Here is a 16,900-nt window from a genome sequence, read left to right as displayed (position 1 = left end):
GGTTCGTGCCCTCTTTACTCCTATCCTCGCCTGGCCTCCCTTCCCTACTGCATCCCCCACACCCACCTCCCAGGAGAGGATTGCAGGCTGCCAGCGAGCAAACATCTCCAGCCCACGGTGGGAAGAGCATCCTCTGGAGGCCTTATTCCATCCAGATGATAGATCCTGGGCAGGGGGCAGGGGGGGGGGGCTCCCAGGAGTCATTCAGCAAGCTGGCTGCGGCCCCTGGAGTTGGCTCAGGACGTGGCAGATGGGATTGGGACCCGTCTGGGCCACCAGGTTTCCAGATCCCACACCAGTGTGCCTCGGGGTCGGCCCACCTCTCCTTTCTCTCGTGTAACCCTGAGGTAGTTCATGGAACAATATACCCGTAACAGTTTGCATTTTCTGGGGTCGTGGCATTTCCAGCTTCACAGCAGTAAACTGAGGCCCAGGGAGGTGAATCCCACAGCTGGCAAGAGGCTGAGCGAGTACTTGACCCCCGGGTGGTCTGCCTCCCGGGCAGCTCCCCAGCCCACGGGGCAGGGTTCTCTCATTCTTTTGCCCTCGGTTGACCTTGACAAGGTCAGTCATCCTTGCCGAGTCTCAGTTACATCCCCTGCAAGGTGGCGGCGGTTCTCCGCAGGACTGTCCCCACAGGGAGCGGGGTCAAGCTGAGGACCCTGGAATTTCAGGCTCGAGTGACCCGAGAGGTCACGGCATGAGGTGTCTGCCTCCTGGCCAGGGAGTGAACGGGGGGCCGGGCCATGGAACTGGGAGAGGCCGGAGCGTCCTTGACTGCAAGATATCCAGCGCTGCCCGAGTTTCAGCGTCCTTTCCAGAAGGGCTTGTGCCCTGTGGCCCTGTCACTCGTGCCCGATATCGGTCACGTCAACACCCTGCCCGCAGCTCGCCCCAGCTCCAGGAGGGAACGGGGCACGGCGGCAGGGGCCGGACTGGGGTTCAGAGGTGTGTGGGCTCCGGTCCAGCCCCGAGAGCGGCGGGGTATCTGGGTTCAGCAAGCCCCTGCCTCCTTCTGGGTCTCAGAGTCTGAAGGGACCGTGGTTTTCTTTATTAAAAACTGGAGACGTTTATCCTTCTCCAAAGTGTATTCTGTGCACATCCGCAGTTCCAGTGGATGTTTCTAGGCATTACACACAACAATTCATCATCAAATAAATTTGGGAAATGCTGGGTTAAACAAAGTTAAACAGTTTTCTTTTCCTAACGCTTCTTTATTTAAATAATTGATTTAACTTCAAAAGAAATGCGTCCTCACTGTGACCAGTGAGGAGCATAGAGCCCTTATAAAGCAAATACCAACGGCCGCCACCCTGCGTATTCTCACCTCGCAGCGGAAGCCACGCTACCGGCTGGGGCCATGTCCTCACACATCTGTCCCTGTGTTTATGAAACATACGTGCAGACACATATGCCCGTATCTAGGTGGGTAAGGACCTTGTTTTGTTTTCTCCTGAAACCTCATGTGAGCCTTTAGCATGCGGTGGGCTCTGCATCTCCAAGACCAGCTTTGCTGCATAGCTCTTCTGCGTACTGGGCCGTCTTCGTCCTCTCTGAGCATCTTGGGGCAAGTCCCCGGGCAAGGCCGGACTCGATGACCTCACGCCTTGGCCTCAGTACCCCCACAGGTCAGAGGGGAGGCTTTCTGCCCTGGGTGGGTGGGCAGGTGTTGGCTGCTTGAAATAGATAGGAGCCAAACTGGTTGCTGCTCAGAGCTGGCTCAGCGGCCACAAGCACTGGGCGGGTGAATGGCATCACTGGGAGGAGGTAGGGACATGGGTCTGTAGAGCGGGCTTGGCCTTCACCTCCTCCCTGAGACTGCCACGGGCAGCCACAGCCTGTGGGGAGCCAGGCCAGGCTGACAGGTGGAGAAGTGTCAGTGCCTGTGTCTGAGGAGGAATGAGAGGCCCACTTGGCCCCCCAGAGCCCTCTCCCAGCCCAGACCCCTTCTAGTTTTAGGTTAGAGGAGTGCATTGGCCTGGTACTGACTGATGCCCAGGGGTTAGAGACAGAGAGAGTGCCCGGGGTCACCTAGAGCGTTGGTGGTAGAGTCAGCCCATGCCCTGGGGTCCCGGATCCTGCCCAACCTTCTCCAGGTGAATTCAGGTAGGCCATCACACCTTCAGGGGAGCCAGACCTCAGCGCCTAAAGACTTGGTTCGGGCCCTGGTTCTGGCGCCCAAAGTACTGGCAGTTCCTGAGAAAGCTCCTAATTTCTGGTCCGGATCTCCATTCTCCAAGTTGGCTTGCACTGGTCCTGGGCCTTGTCTGGGTCATAAGCCCTTTTGTGAAGGAGACAAGACCTACCACCGAGAGCTGCACTCACACGTTGGTGTGTGCAGTGTCATGTCTCAATTGAGGGGGGGTGTGTGACACTCTGCTGTCGTGGTTCATTTCCGAGGACTGGGTGCACAGTCCTGTGCTAGATGTGGGAGCGGAGAGGATGGGTGAGGACTGGAGACAAGTGGGTTTGCATTCTCTGGGAACCCCCAGCCTTTGTGTGTGAGCAGATGCAGCCTCAGGGTACACACTGAGACGCCCACGTATCCAGGTGCATGTCAGAGGAGGGGGGTTCCTGAGGGCCTGTCGGGGAGGCATCCCTGGACCCAGAATAGTCGAAGAGGGCTCCCCAGAAGTGGCTCATCCTTGAGGGCTGGACAGGATGGTGTTCTTGGTAAGGAGCAGGGCGCATACAAAGGCAGGGAGGCAGGGAAGGCCAGGCAGTAGGGGACAGGTATGGGGAAGGTGGCTTGGTGAGCCACCAGGGACCCTGGCGAGGGACTCGACCTTTACCTCCGGCGTTGGCATGTCTCTGATGGCAGCAACCCGGCAGTGGCAGCCGCTCGCCTCCGCTCTGGGGCAGGAAGCTGGCCTCTGTCCCCAGGACAGACTCCCACAGGCCAGAACTGGCTGAGGGATAAGCATCTCTAATCGTTAATTACAGTCTGTGGTGTGATTTTATGACTTTCCAGATAAATGCTCTCCGAGGGAGTGTCAGCATTACGGACTTCCAGTTTAATGATCTGGGGTAATGATTTAAGGGGTGGGGTCCCAGGCAGCTGGAGGATGAGAGTCAAAGCTCCCGGGAGGGCGTGGGACCCCTCAGGAGTAAGGCCTGGAGTCCCTGCCCGGGCAGCAGCAGGGCGGCCTGAGCATCAGCCCCGTCACTCTCCAGAGCTGTCCACCTGTTGGCCGCTCCCCATCACCCCCCTCGGTCCTGGCCAGGCCTTCCCATCCGTCTGCCACCTTAGCTTTGCCTGTTTGATGGCCACTCGCCTCTCAGCTCCCTGTTCGGGCCCTGTCGCCCACCAGGAGTGGGCTGGGCCTTTCTGACACACCGTCACCTGCCCCCCTCCTACGTGCTGGCTCGCCCACCTCCGCTGAGAAGCCCCTGAATGCTGGGGGGTCTCGTCCCCAGCTCTCCCTCCATCTCCCCTGAACCAGAGGCCTTTCTGAGTCTAACTCCACACGCAGGCCGGGAGCCCTGGGGCTGCAGGGGAGCCCTCCCGAAGCCTCCCTCACCTGGGCCCGTGGGGGAGCCTTCCTCAGCATTCACCATGGTGGCTTTCTTTTGGGGAGGAGGGCTGCCCCGGGGGCAGAGATGGCCTCCCCGAGCCCTGCCGTGTGCCATGCGCCAGGCACCGGCCCCTCTGTGCCCTTGATCTGGGCCGAGGACGGGACTGGAGCCAGACCATCTGCGCTCATAGGCTTGGGGACTTAGGCAAGTAACTCAACCTCCCTGCTTCCCACTGTCCTCACCTGTAAACGGGGATCACGAGCCTACCTGCCTCATAGGTTTACCTGCCTTATAGGTTTATCGTGAGGATGAAACGGGCTGATGGGGGGAGCGTTCTGGTGCCTGTACCAGCACATACACCTGCCAGTTTGTCCTTACCAGTGTACCTGGCCCATCCTCACAAGCCCCGTGGGGGGCAGGGGATGCATCCGGCATGACGAGAGGCAGAAAAGCGGAGTGGCCAACGGCTCCGGTACAGCCTGGCTGCCCGGGCTTCACTCCTGGCACGCAAGGCTCGGTGGGACCCGAGGAAAGGTGTTTGATTCTCTGGGACCGAGAAACGCTGATTGTAAGAGTCATAGCCGCCACCTAGGCTCTGGTTAAATGGGTTAACCTCGGAAGATAGGGAACAAAGGGCCTGGCACATAGCAGGTGCTCAATAACCGGCGTTGTCACTCCTGTGTGACGGGGGTGGAAGCCGTCTTGGCCAGGGGAAGGGACTTGCCCAGGGAGGTCACTTAGCCTCAGCTCTATCTGAGTCCAAAGCCAAGGCCTATCCTTCCCTAGCTCCCTGTCCCTCCCATGGACGAGGGTCAGCCTTTTCGGGTCCCTAAGCCTTCCTTTCTGGTGCTCATGACTGGAAAACCTCCGCAGCCTCCTCCCGCCCCAGCACAGCCTATGAACCCGGGGGGCGTCTCCGAGGACATCCTCTCTGCAGGATGCAGGGCCTGCCCAGGCCATTCCACTGACCTCAGGAAGCCAATCAATCCCTTTTATTACCAAGGCCCCCATCTTCTCCCTCTTAGATCCCTCGCCCCGAGCCTGGTGTGTCCACTCAGCACCTGGTCAAGGCGCCGGGCGCATCTCCCCGCTTCTGATTCCATGCTGCCCCTGCCTGGCTGCCCGGGCCCTGGGGAGTGAGTGGTGTGCGGCCCTGCCCGGCGCACAGTGCTGACCGGCAGCAGCATCTGCGGCCCTGCACTGGGGACGTCACTGTCCTGTGATAAGCCCCGGCGCGCACCCTTGAACGGAGAGCCTGTCATTCTTCACTGTCACCGGGCGGCTGGGAAGGCAACGCCACCTCTCAGACTCCAAGCGGGGGCCCCCAGCAAGCAGACGGCGGGAGTGGCCCACGCGGGCCCCGGGGAAGCAGACTTAGCTCCCTTGAGCCCCATCCCGGGAGTGGGGAGGCTCCTGCTCCACCCCTGGGGAGACGAGGTGGAGAAGATGTGTGACGTCCCCCTGCGTGGCTTAGTCTGCACCGCACAAGAAAGTGTAGGGCAGGGATTTGGGGTGAGGCCAGCGTGTGTGCTCGGCCCAGCTACCACCGTGGCTAATAACAATGAGGTCGCATTTCATCGCACACAGGTGCCAAATGTGAGCTTTTGAAATGTGCCCAATATTCTTTTGACATTCTTTCTTTCAAAAGTGCAGCCTAATTCCTTTCACCTTGAATGTGGGCCTGACTCAGTGACTGGCTTTCCCCCTCACCCGGGCCAGGGAAGGACCCTGGGCACCCGACAAGCTTTAGCAGCAGTTATGGCTGCAATTCCCTGAACCCGCGCTACCGGCCAGGTAGCAGGCTAAGTGGCTCCTGGTAGCCACTCCCTGGATCCACGAAGCCGCCAGCAGGGTAGCTACTATTGCTAAGATCCCCTTCTTGGCATCAAGGATACGAGGCACGGACAGATGAAGTGAATCACCCATGGCATCTGCTAGTAAGCCCCAGGGCCACGTTTGCACCTCCATGGCATGCCCGGAGCCTCCTCCTTGGCCACCACATTACCCGGCCACGGGGATGCAGCCCTGGGCCCGTTCCCAAGAGACCTGGATAGAGGTCCCCGCCCTGGCCCTGAGCCAGGCCCTCCTCAGTCTAGGTGGGAGAGGCGGGGATGCTTTGCTCCTCAGGTGATTGTCTGTGAAGCCGAGGGGACACGTGAGTGAGAGAGGGCTGGCGATCTCCGCGGCTCTGAGCCCAGAAGGGTTTGGTGGGAGGCAAGAGGAGAGGTACCTGGGAGGTCAGCCTCCTTCCTGGAGGAGGAGAGAAGCCAGGACTCGCTCAGGATTAAGGAGGCCAGGCCAGCCTGGGGGGCTCAGTGGTTTAGGGCCGCCTTCAGCCCAGGGCGTGATCCTGGGGACCTGGGATCGAGTCCCACGTCGGGCTCCCTGCATGGAGCCTGCTTCTCCCCCTGCCTGTGTCTCTGCCTCTCTCTGTGTGTCTCTCATGAGTAAATGAAATCTTAAAAAAGAAAAAAGGATTAGGGAGGCCAGCAGAGAGGTGGGCATGGGGACCCTGCCAGCTGACCTGGGAATTCCTAACTTTGCACAAGGTGGAAATCTTTAATAACACGCCAGGAAGATACCCCTGGAGCAGGACTGTGTGGTTTGCGTGTGATTTTCACGGCCTTCCCGGGGCATTCTCACCTCACCCCAGCTTGGCAATGCCCTGCCACCCACCCTAGTCCCCCGGGGGACCCACTGGACTCTTCTTGTCACCCAAGTCCCCTCAGCTCTCAGCCACTGGGAGGTCCCACCTCCTACGACTCCCCACTCCTACCCACTTCCTTCCTGCTCGGCTGCCCCCACCCTGCTGCCCACACACCTCTGAGCTGCCCAGTCATGGCCACTGTCTCTCGGCTGCTTCTCTTCTACCCTGTGGCCCTTCCCTCTGACCACTTCTCCAACATGCAGACCAAAGGATCTTCCTGAGGCACAATCGAGCAAATCCTTCCCTGCCTACCATTCCTCAGGGGCTTCCAGGGACCTCAGGTTGAGTCCAAATCCCTGAGCATGTCTAATGGGGCCTTTTGTGTCCGGCCCTCCTGGACACAAATCCTGAGTCATGTCATTGCACCTAGAAAACTCCTCTGCCTGGAAGCCGGGTGGGTAATCAGAGAAGACTTCCTGGAAGTGGTGACAACTACCCTGGAGGCCAAAGGATAATTGAGAGTCTGTGCCACAGACGGCACCAGAAAGGTGTTGAGAGGCAGCAGTGGCTGAGGACCTTCTTCGCAGGGAGCCACCCCCCTCTCCCCTTGTGCCCTGGGAGGTCCGAGAGGAAGCAGAACTGTGGGGCCATGCTCCCAGTCGTGCAGTGTGGACGTTCTGGGAAATACCACCAGCTGGCGGGCTGGGTCCACACAGGAAGGGGGTGCAGGCCTGAATTTGCCGAGCCCAGGTACACAGCCCTGGAATGTGGCGGAGAGGGAGCCGCTGTGCACAGGAGCCTTGTGCTCCCCCGGGGGGTGGCGCCGGGTCCTAAATGGGCAGGTAGTGACCGAGATTACCACCTGGGAGGTCACACAGGCTCTCAGGGAGTGAGACGGCACCCTGGGGACTGGGATGCTCTCCTCAGGGGCCCAGGGAGATCCCTGGGCAGGTTCCCGGCTGAGCCAGGCAGGGTCTGCATGCTGCGTGGAAACCACGGGCAGAGGCGGGCTGTGCGGCGGAGGCACTCGCCAGGAAGGGGGCACCTACATGGGCTATTGAAGAAGCCCATGTAGCTATTGGGCTATATAGCCATGTAGCCCATGGGCTATTGTCAGAAGACAGGACTGACCCGGGGCGCCGGAGGGGGCTCGGCAGTGGAGCATCTGCCTTCGGCTCAGGTCGCAATCCTGGGGTCCTGGGATCGAGTCCCACATCGGGGAACCCGCTTCTCCCTCTGCCTGTGTCTCTGCCTCTCTCTCTGTGTCTCTCATGAATAAATAAATAAAATCTTAAAAAGAAAGCAGGACTGATCCAAGGCAGTGGTTCGAAATGCACCAATCCCTCTACACAGCGGTTTGCCTCGAGCCCAGCCTTCAATTCCAGGGGTGCTGGCGGCCCGGGGAGAGAGCCAGACTTGACGTCGGCGAGGACACCTCTGTCTCCACCCTCCAGTTGGCAGTCACCGCCAACGTGTGATGCCGGGCGGCTGCTTCTCCTTTTGAGGACCTCTGGCTTCCCGTCTGTAAAATGGGAATTTTAGTAATAACCTTTCTGCCTCTTGCGAGAGCTGGAGGATCAAAGAGATGAATGGAGGTGAAATTACACATCTGGTGAGCTGTGTGCGGCCATCGTCGCGGGGGTGGGAGGCTACAGGACAGCTTGGCACCTGCCCTCACGCAGCCCACGGTCTGGTAGGGAGGCAGGTAAGTAGCTGGACTAGAAAATCCTACATGGAAGGTATTCTATAGGGGCAGTTCGGGGGCTGCGGGAGCAGATAGCAGGAGCACCTCAACCAGGGAAGGCTTCCTGGGGGAGGTAGCTTCTGAGCTGAGATAGGAAGGAAGGAAGGAAGGAAGGAGGGCGATGCAGGTGGGAGGGGGGATGTTCAGGGTGGAGGTCAGGAGGAAGGGGGAAGGAAGTCACCTGAGTGGTTCTTGCTCGTTCAGCAGGTTTCGGGCACTGCCTGCTGGAAGCCTGACAGGAGTTGGTGAGAGTCGGGACTTGACAAGGTCTGCGATGAGCGCACGGCGGAGACAAAAGGGCTCTGGTGTGAAGGGCTTGGCTGAGCCCCAAATCATAAATCAGAGGCAGTAATAAATCTTAGAAGGAGTCCCAGAAATTAGTCCCAACATCAAGGAGTGCACATCCTTGTTCCGTTTACCCTTCCTGCTCTTGCTCATGCAAGCGGCAAATGGAAGAAGGAGGCTGAACTACCACCTCCTCCGGGAAGCCTTCATGGGCTTCCCCTGGGCTAGGGAATTACAGCCCTTTGGAACACCCACCGCGGGTACACCCAGGTTAGCTTGGGGACACCGTGGGGCCCCTGCCTGTCCTGCCCACCCCAGGACAGAGCTGCCGGGGGTCCTTGGTCACTGCTGTTATCTGGAGCGACTGGCCGGCCATTGTCTGTGGTGGCCCACTGACACGTTCTAGTGCCTTCCAATCAGCTTCTCGTCTGCAGCCTGGGAAGGGGAGCTCCCCGAAGAGGGGCTTTCAGAGACATTAGCCCTCTCTGTGAAAATGAGAATTTCCACATGCAGATATTAGCTAATGGAGACCCTCATTACTTGTCATAGTATTAATTTTAGGAGATGGTCCTGGTGCACATTAGGAGGCTATTTTCGTGCCAGGCGAATTAGACACCTTTATTAGCCATCGGAGGTCAGGGAGGTAATGAAGTGCTCGAGGGAGAAGGGAGAAATCCTGCTTCACCTTGAGCCTGGTCATTTCCCGGCGTTTTGGCAGCGTCAGCGCATCCGTCAGGCACGGCCCACGCCCGATGCGGTGTCGGGCGTTCCAGAACAGTGGTGGGCACGCAGAGCAAGGGTCTGCGTGGTGATGGGATCAGGGTGCGCACGGAGACCCGGCTGGATTGCACACACGTGGAAGAGTGTGGCATTCAGGTGTGTGCGTGCGTGGTGCAAGCTCATCCTTGTGAGCACACCTGCGTGTGTGCACGTGGACACGCAGCTTGGGCTGCATGTGTGCGCGAGTGAGGAGTAAATGGGTTTTCATGCAGACGTATGTGGGTAAAGAAATTTATTTTTTTTTAAATATTTTATTTATTTATTCATGAGACACACACACACACAGAGGCAGAGACACAGGCAGTGGGAGAAGCAGGCTCCGTGCGGGGAGCCCGATGCAGGACTCGATCCCAGGACCCTGGAGTCCTGCCCTGGGCCACAGGCAGATGCTCAACCGCTGAGCTGCCCTGGTGTCCCGGTAAAGAACTTTCTAACGGAGCTGGAGGAGTCTGGGATGGGCTTCCTGGGGAGCAGTGAGCTCCTTGTCGTCCCGATGGGCAGCTGGCTTCGCTGCAGGGCTCTCGTAAGGGAGCAGGGACGCAGCGGAGGTGGTGGATGGACTCTCAGCCTCAAGATCCCAGGATTTGGGATCTCTAGCCTGGGATTCAGGCCTCCTGCTTCCTACTCACGGCTCTAGTGTGGCCTAGCTGCCTGAGTGGATCCTTTGCCTTCTCTGGGCCTCGGCTGCACCTGCCAGGGGACTTTGAGCCCAACACCTCCAGCCGCTTCCCAGGACACTGTGGTGATTCCCTTCAGCCCTCTTTGTGGGGCCCGTATGCTCCTGGCAGGCCCTTGCCCAGCTCCGGAGCTCCTGTCCCCCACACTGGGCAATCTGACCTGCTCCAGGGTCTCTGCTCCTCTGCCGTGGGGCTGTAGGCTTAGCCGGAGATGCTTCAGGAGTGCCCAGGTCATGCCCTTTGAGGGCCCCCCACCCCTAGGGGTGGCACTCTCTGATTTCTTCTTGGTTCTTGGGAGAGACACTGAAGCTGTGAGAATGACAGCCTCCTCGACCAGCAAGCAGGTGAGAGGCCTTAGCTCCACCCTCATGGAGACTCTGGAAGGCCTAGTCTCCATGGGGCACATGGAGGGTGGGAGAGGAGGCAAGTGTGCTCCCGGGGTGCCCTCAGGGCCATGGAAGGAGGCCCTCAGGACTCCTGGCTGTCCAGGGCTGCTGGCACCCACAGTTGGCCATGACACTTCACAGTCCACCATGAACTTGGTCCTTCACTTGCTCAAGAGCCCTTGTAGTCTCAGTCCATGGCGGAGAAAAAGAGAGGGTGATGAGCCACTTATGGGCATGCAGCGAGTGAGGGGCTGGGTGTGGTCTCTACCCCTGAGCACCCCACCCGGAGCCCATCAATCCTGTCTCCCTGCTTCTTCTGGGTTTTTCGCTGGGTAGATGCCACAGAGGTGTGAGCCAAGTGGGCAGCACGGAAGATCAGGGAGATGGCCTCTTTGGAGGGCTCTGGAGTCACTTCCTCCCACACAAGGGCTGGAGCCAGCTATGTGACCTTGGACAGGTCACTCCATCTTTCTGGGCTTTTGTTTCTTCACCTATAAAATCTCATCAGGAGGAAGTAGGTATGTCACCCTCGGGTGTGGGCCTCACCTTAGATCTGAGCAGATTGGAGTAAGGTCTTCTTGGATCTTCTTTGCCAGGGAAGTAGGTGGGAGCCAGTTTGCCTATGAGAATTCTGGCTCAGTTACCCCATCTCGCCCCCCACCACTTGTCACCCTGAGCCCTACTGTTCCCTTCCAGTAAGCTCCATGGCAAGCCCAGGTGGCCCCATGTTGATTGGAGAGAGACTGAGGCCCGACAAGCACAGAGCCAGGGTGGATGGACAAGTGGAGAGTCCGAGCTTCCCCAGTGGCATCTTGTCGGAATTTCCACAGGGCTCAGGGAGGGCGGTGGGCGCTTCTGGCTTTGTCCCCCTCTGGATGAGGTGTCATCAGGTTCATCACTTCCCCTCCTCGGTGCTGACACGTGCTGGCTGTTTGCAGAATAAGTAAACAAATAAATTCAGCAGCGGATGGAGGGCTCAGAGACCTTGGAGTCAGGGGAATTCATTCTGTCTGGGAAGGTAAACTGAGGCTGGGGCAGAGTAGTCGTCTCTGGGGGAGGCAGAGGACTCAGTGGGCCCGAGCAAGGTTGGTGGGGAAGGACTCAGAGGCAGGAGCCCGGGGTCTGTGGGAGTGTAGCCGTGGCTTGAGGGTGGAGGAACAGAGGATCGGGGAGCTGGGCTGGGAGTGGAAGCCCGAGCGAGGGGTGGGGTGGGAGAGGCGTCTTCTACACCCAGAAGGAGCACAAGGCAGCCTGATGTGAGAGCGTGCAGTCACATTTAGGACCGGAGCAAACTCTATTAGGGTCTGGAACCACCTAGGCCACGGAGTGAGGCGTGGAAGCAGCAGGCACGAGAAGCCCTTCGGCCAGGCTCCTTGTCCAGTGCTCACTCTCCCGTGGACCCAACCCACCCAAGTCTAGAAGCCTGGACGGACAGGAGGAGCCATGGTCAGATGCCGTTCTGCTGGCTCTTCTGTGGACCGCATATGGAACGGGATGCCAAGCCTCCTCCAGGCCGGGGGACCCTCCGAGGACGAGACTGGTCCCCTGGACGCAGCACCTGGGGGTGGCAGATGGCCTGGACCCACAAGCCTCACAAAGGCACCCGACGTGCCACGGCTTTGTTTTCTCGGGGTGGCGGTGCGGAGGGGAGGAGGGAGGCATGGGCGGCCTCCACACATGGTGGCAAATTTAGGCCATCGATTTGCATTTATTTCCTGCTCAAATGATCCAGGCTGGCTGCTGCTGGGGGTGGGGGTGAGGGGGCTGCTCTTTAGCATTTTAAGTTTGCAGATAATTGGAGGAAAATAACTCCAATAATGAAATCACTGCTGGATCGCATTCTGATACGTGACAAATCAATTCATTTATGATACCTTCTTTGTCACACTGAGCCATTCTGGCGCTCAGTGGAAACCTCTTAAATTAATAAAACTGTTAAATCCATAAAATCCTCCGTTCCGAGGAGCACATCACAGCACAAGTTTGAATCATTAAAGGAATAAAACTGATAAATGTGAGCTGGGGAGTGTCTGTGTCTGCAAAGAGGGGCTGGCTTTTAAGACAGATACAATATAATAGTCATAAGCTCCAATATATCCTCAGTCTGTGTAGCAGGGGGAGGGGAGGTGGGGCGGGGCCCCCGGCACATTCCGGGGAGGGGGGCTGGCCGGGTATCGGCCTCGCCAGCGTGGGGCAGGCTGCTTTAGTGCTGATTTGTGGGACTTCAGCCTTTTAAATAAAATATGATTTAATAGCAAAGAGAGAAAAATATAAAGCCTTTATTGGGCCCTGTCGAACCTGACTTCGCTCGCCGGTGATTTTCCAAAATAGCTGCACTTGTCTGAAAGGGGAGGGACCGTACAGGCTCTCGGATCACAGGCTGCCCAGGGAGTGGGAGGCTCGGCTGGTGGGGGGAGGCGGAGGGGACAGACCAGCGGACCCAGGCTGGCAGGCTCCCGGCTTGACGGCTTGCTTGTTGTGCGAACTTGCCAGGCCGCCGCGAGTTCTCCGAGCGTCTTTTCCTCACCTGTAAACCGGGACAAGGGTGCCAATCTATGTCCCAGGGAGGAATGTACGAGCAGGTGCTCAAGACCAGGCTTTAGAAACCGCAAATGCACAGGGGCGGTCAGTGCACGCCCACCCTTGAGCTTGGCCCCGGCTGGCAAAGGTTCCTGCAATCCTCAGGCATCGGGTTGGATTTTGGGGTGCATTGCATGTGGGTCAGACAGCGCGACTCTGGTAGGGGGCACCGGAAAGTTCTGCGCACGCGAAAGGCATCGTATGCATCACAGAGTCCTCCGTTTGCACGTGCTCTTCCTCGAATGCACAGACCCGGGAAGGAGCCCCCACACCTGACTCATTCGGGCTGGACAGGCTTGGGGGGATCCAGGGGGCGGCCAGCCCGGAGAGAGCAGCCAAGGGCGACTCCTTCTTCCCTCTATGTTCATCCCATTTAGAAAACAGGTGGGTTTTTTTTTTGTTTTGTTTTTTGTTTTTTTAGATTTTATTTATTCATGAGACACACACACACAGAGGCAGAGACACAGGCAGAGGGAGAAGCAGGCTCCATCCAGGGAACCTGACGTGGGACTCGATCCCCGGTCTCCAGGATCACTCCCTGGGCTGAAGGCAGCGCTAAACTGCTGAGCCACCCAGGCTGCCCTGGAAAACAGCTTTAAGAGGGTTCGGGCCACCCCGTGTGCCAGGCACTGGGCCAGGATGGGCAGCCTGACCCTTTGGGTCTCGCGTGGACACCTCTGTTGTCCATTTGCCTTTTACTCTGATGAGTCTGGAGGCCGTGATTTGGGCGTCCCCCAGCTCACCTCCCATGAACCACTCTGGAGAGGAGGCAGTGCTCAGCGCCCGCTGCAGAAGCTAGAGGCTCATCCAATGTGGCAGCTTTCAAACTGCATTTGTTCATAAGGAGAAAACTTCTGACATTGTACCGCAGCGTATACAGACATGTCATACATACGTAACTGGAGCAGGATTTCAGGAAATAATACCTACCCTTAACGCTTATTTGAGATTAGTCTATTCTATTCTTTCTATTCTATTCTATTCTATTCTATTCTATTCTATTCTATTCTATTCTATTCTATTCCATTCCATTCCATTCCATTCCTTACATTTTGTCCCATTCCATTCTTTTCTCAGTTTTAAAAATACTATCTTGATCTGCTAAGTCAGTTTTATGATCTACTAACGGGTGTGGCCAAGGTTCGGTAATTCAGATCTGGCCTCAGTTTTCCGATGAGGGGGGCTTCCAGAGTCCGCACGGGACTGACCAGCCCCATTCTCTGAGGCTGGGAAGGTCCAAGCCCACAAACTCCCAAGCCATCCACCCGTCACCGCCACTCTGTTTTCTGGCTCAACCGTAGCCCAGTCAGGGCCCCCCCATGGGTCACTGTACAGGATTCGGGGATGCCAGAGGGGAAAGAGACAGGAAGCTGTCACCAGAGGCTTCTTTCAGTTCACCTTCTTTAAAAGACAGTGGAAGTGACAAGATGGCCCACCTGCCCTCTCCGCCCCACAGCCATTGAAGGATCTGGGGGGGGATGGGGGATCCCATGACTCTGGCATAATGAGCCACGCCGGCCACCCGGCCACCTAACAAGCCCCACTGCCTGCAAGTGTCAGGAATTCTTGACAGCCAGCAATGTGAGTGCTAATTGCCAGCCTGGGCGAGGGTGGCAGCCCCGCAATCCACCTCAATTGTGGGGATTGGCCGTGGCCGTGAGACAAAAAGGTTTGCCGGAGGGTATCAGACCCCGGTGTCATTACTTGGGATCGCTGTGCCTGCTGCAGGCCGGACAGGAACGATGGTCACCCGCCACCCCCACCGCCTTGGCGGGCTGGCCCTGGGCACTGCTGGCTTGCAGGGCAAGGCCTGACAGGTGTAGGGCCAAACACTCAGCCTGCCTGGCCCGCCTTGATGTTTTGTCACTGCGCTTGTCACCCTAGGACTGATGGGCTGTCATCACCTGCCACCACCTTTCTCATGGAGGGAAAGCTTCAGGTCAGGTTTTTTTTTGTTTAATCAAAAATTTCTTCCTCGTGGGGAAACGGACCTGACTTCCCAAAGCATCATGGTTGGTGGCTTTGAAACTAAGAGCCCCTGAGGGGAACCAAGAGGCTCAGTGGGTGACATTCAACCCTCCCATCCTGGGCTCAGGTCGAATCTGTTTTTCAAATCTGGCGTCTTATGACAACAGTGGTTTTCAAACTTTAGCATGCATCAGAACCATCTGGAGGGCTGGTTAATCCACTGCATGCGGATTCCAGCAATCAGAGTTTCCATTCGGTGGGTCTAGGGTGGGGCCCAACATCATCTGAATTTCTAATAAGTCTTCGGTGATGCCCAGGCTGCTAGTCCAAGGACCATACTATGGGACCCGTTGTCCTGGGAAGGGCTTCTCCATCTCTGGGTGCGAGCATTGCATGTGTCTGGACGACTTTTTCAAAATACACGTGCTGGGCATCACTTAGCCCTGGAATTTTCAGACCATTGCTGGGAGCTGCGGAATCAGACACACCCCAGTGCTTCCAGCCCCAACTTGCTGGAGGAGGTCACAACAGATGTCACGCCTCACGTAAGCGTTGCAAGTGCAGTTTGAACATTTGGAGTTCAGAGAGATGAGGGCTGTCTAGCAGCGCCACGAGCCCTCCGGGGCTAGAGAGGTCCAGGCCCAGCCTGGGCCGCCAACCCTCTAGGCTGTGCTAACAGGGACCCTGAAGAAGGTGGAGGTTGGATGGCGTCTCCAAAGGTTTTCCTGCCTCACTGAGACTTCTGTGAACGGGGGGCTTGGGGACATAGAGTTAGGGCCGGATCTGGGTTTCAGTGTCTCTCTCCCCTGTCGCCGGGTGCCCCATGGCTAGGTGGTTTAATTTTCCACCACATTTATTCCATGACCGGCTGGTTCTTCAGACCCCATCTGATCCCCCCGTGAAGGGGGCAGGGAGCTGTGTTACCACATTGCCCAGGGAGCTTCAATGACATATTCCAGGGCCCACCACACTTTCTCAGCATCTCAGGGGGACAAGGACCCGGGCCACACAGCCCTGGCGACAAAAATAACCGGGCAGCAAGAGACGCCAGCACCACCTGGCGCAGCTGAGGGGATGATGACGGATGTCCCCGAGTGAGTCAGGAACTCGTAGGGAGCCTGGTAAAGGGGTCTGTGAGTTGTCCATGACCCTTGGACTCTGGTGGAGTGAGGGGTCAGGCTGATGAAGGGTCTGTGTTCTGGGGGCTCCTGGCGCTCTGTGTCCTGGGGTCCGAGTGCAGCTCCCCCCTCTCCATCGCCAGCCTTACCTCTTCGTGACTCCTGACAGTTCCCTCCTGCTTATTTTTAGTCAATCCCTGCTCTTGCTCTCAGCCCCAGGAAACTGCTGATCCACTTTCTGTCTCCGTAGTTTTGCCTATTCTTTTTTTAAGATTTTATTTATTCATTTAGGAGAGACACAGAGAGAGGCAGAGACAGGCAGAGGGAGAAGCAGGCTCCCTGCGGGGAGCCCGATGCAGGACTCGATCCCAGGACCCCGGGATCACGCCCTGAGCCGAAGGCAGACACTTAACCCCTGAGCCAGCCGGGCATCCCAGTTTTGCCTTTCATAGGAATTTCGTGCAGGTGGACTCATGCAACAGGTAACCCCTGGTGTCTGGCTTCAGTAACACAGCATCATAACAGGGGTTTAGGTACTTCCCTGGTGTCTCAGTTGTCAGCACCTTGTCCCTTCTTCCATTGCCAAGTAGCAGTCTCACGTCTGGTTGTCGCGCATTTTACTTATCCAGTCACCAGATCGTGGACGTTAAGGGTCACTTCCAAGTTTGCCCGATTTCAAACAAGACCGCGATGAACATTTGCATCTAAGTTTTTTCTGCGGGTTTTCATCTCTCCTGGGGAGACACCTACGCGTCCTATGCTAAGTGTGTGCTTAACTTTTTAAGAAACTGCCAAACTGTCTTTCCAAGCGGCTACACCATTTTATCATCTCCCCAGCCGCGTGTAAAGGTTCAGTTTCCCCACTTCCTCCCCGACACTTGTTGTTGCCTACCTTTTTTATGAGAGCCATTCAACTGCCTATGTAGGAGTGTCTCTAATGAGCATTTCCCTGATGACTAATGACGCTGAGCTTCTTTTCATGGGCCGATTAGTCATTAGTGGATCTTTGGTTAAGTGTTTATTCAAATCTTTTTCTTTTAATTGGGTTGTGGGTTTTATTATTGCGTTATAAAATGTCTTCCGGTATTCTCACAATTTCTTCATACATCTCTTTTCCAGATACCTAATTGGCAAGCATTTTCGTCCAGTCTGTGGCTTATCTTCTCATTCTCTTAAGAACCTTTGGAAGTGCAAAACTT

Source organism: Canis lupus, chromosome 4 (assembly GCF_048164855.1).
Source record: "Canis lupus baileyi chromosome 4, mCanLup2.hap1, whole genome shotgun sequence".
Classification (NCBI taxonomy): Eukaryota; Metazoa; Chordata; class Mammalia; order Carnivora; family Canidae; genus Canis; species Canis lupus.
Note: the sequence above shows the minus strand (reverse complement) of the source record.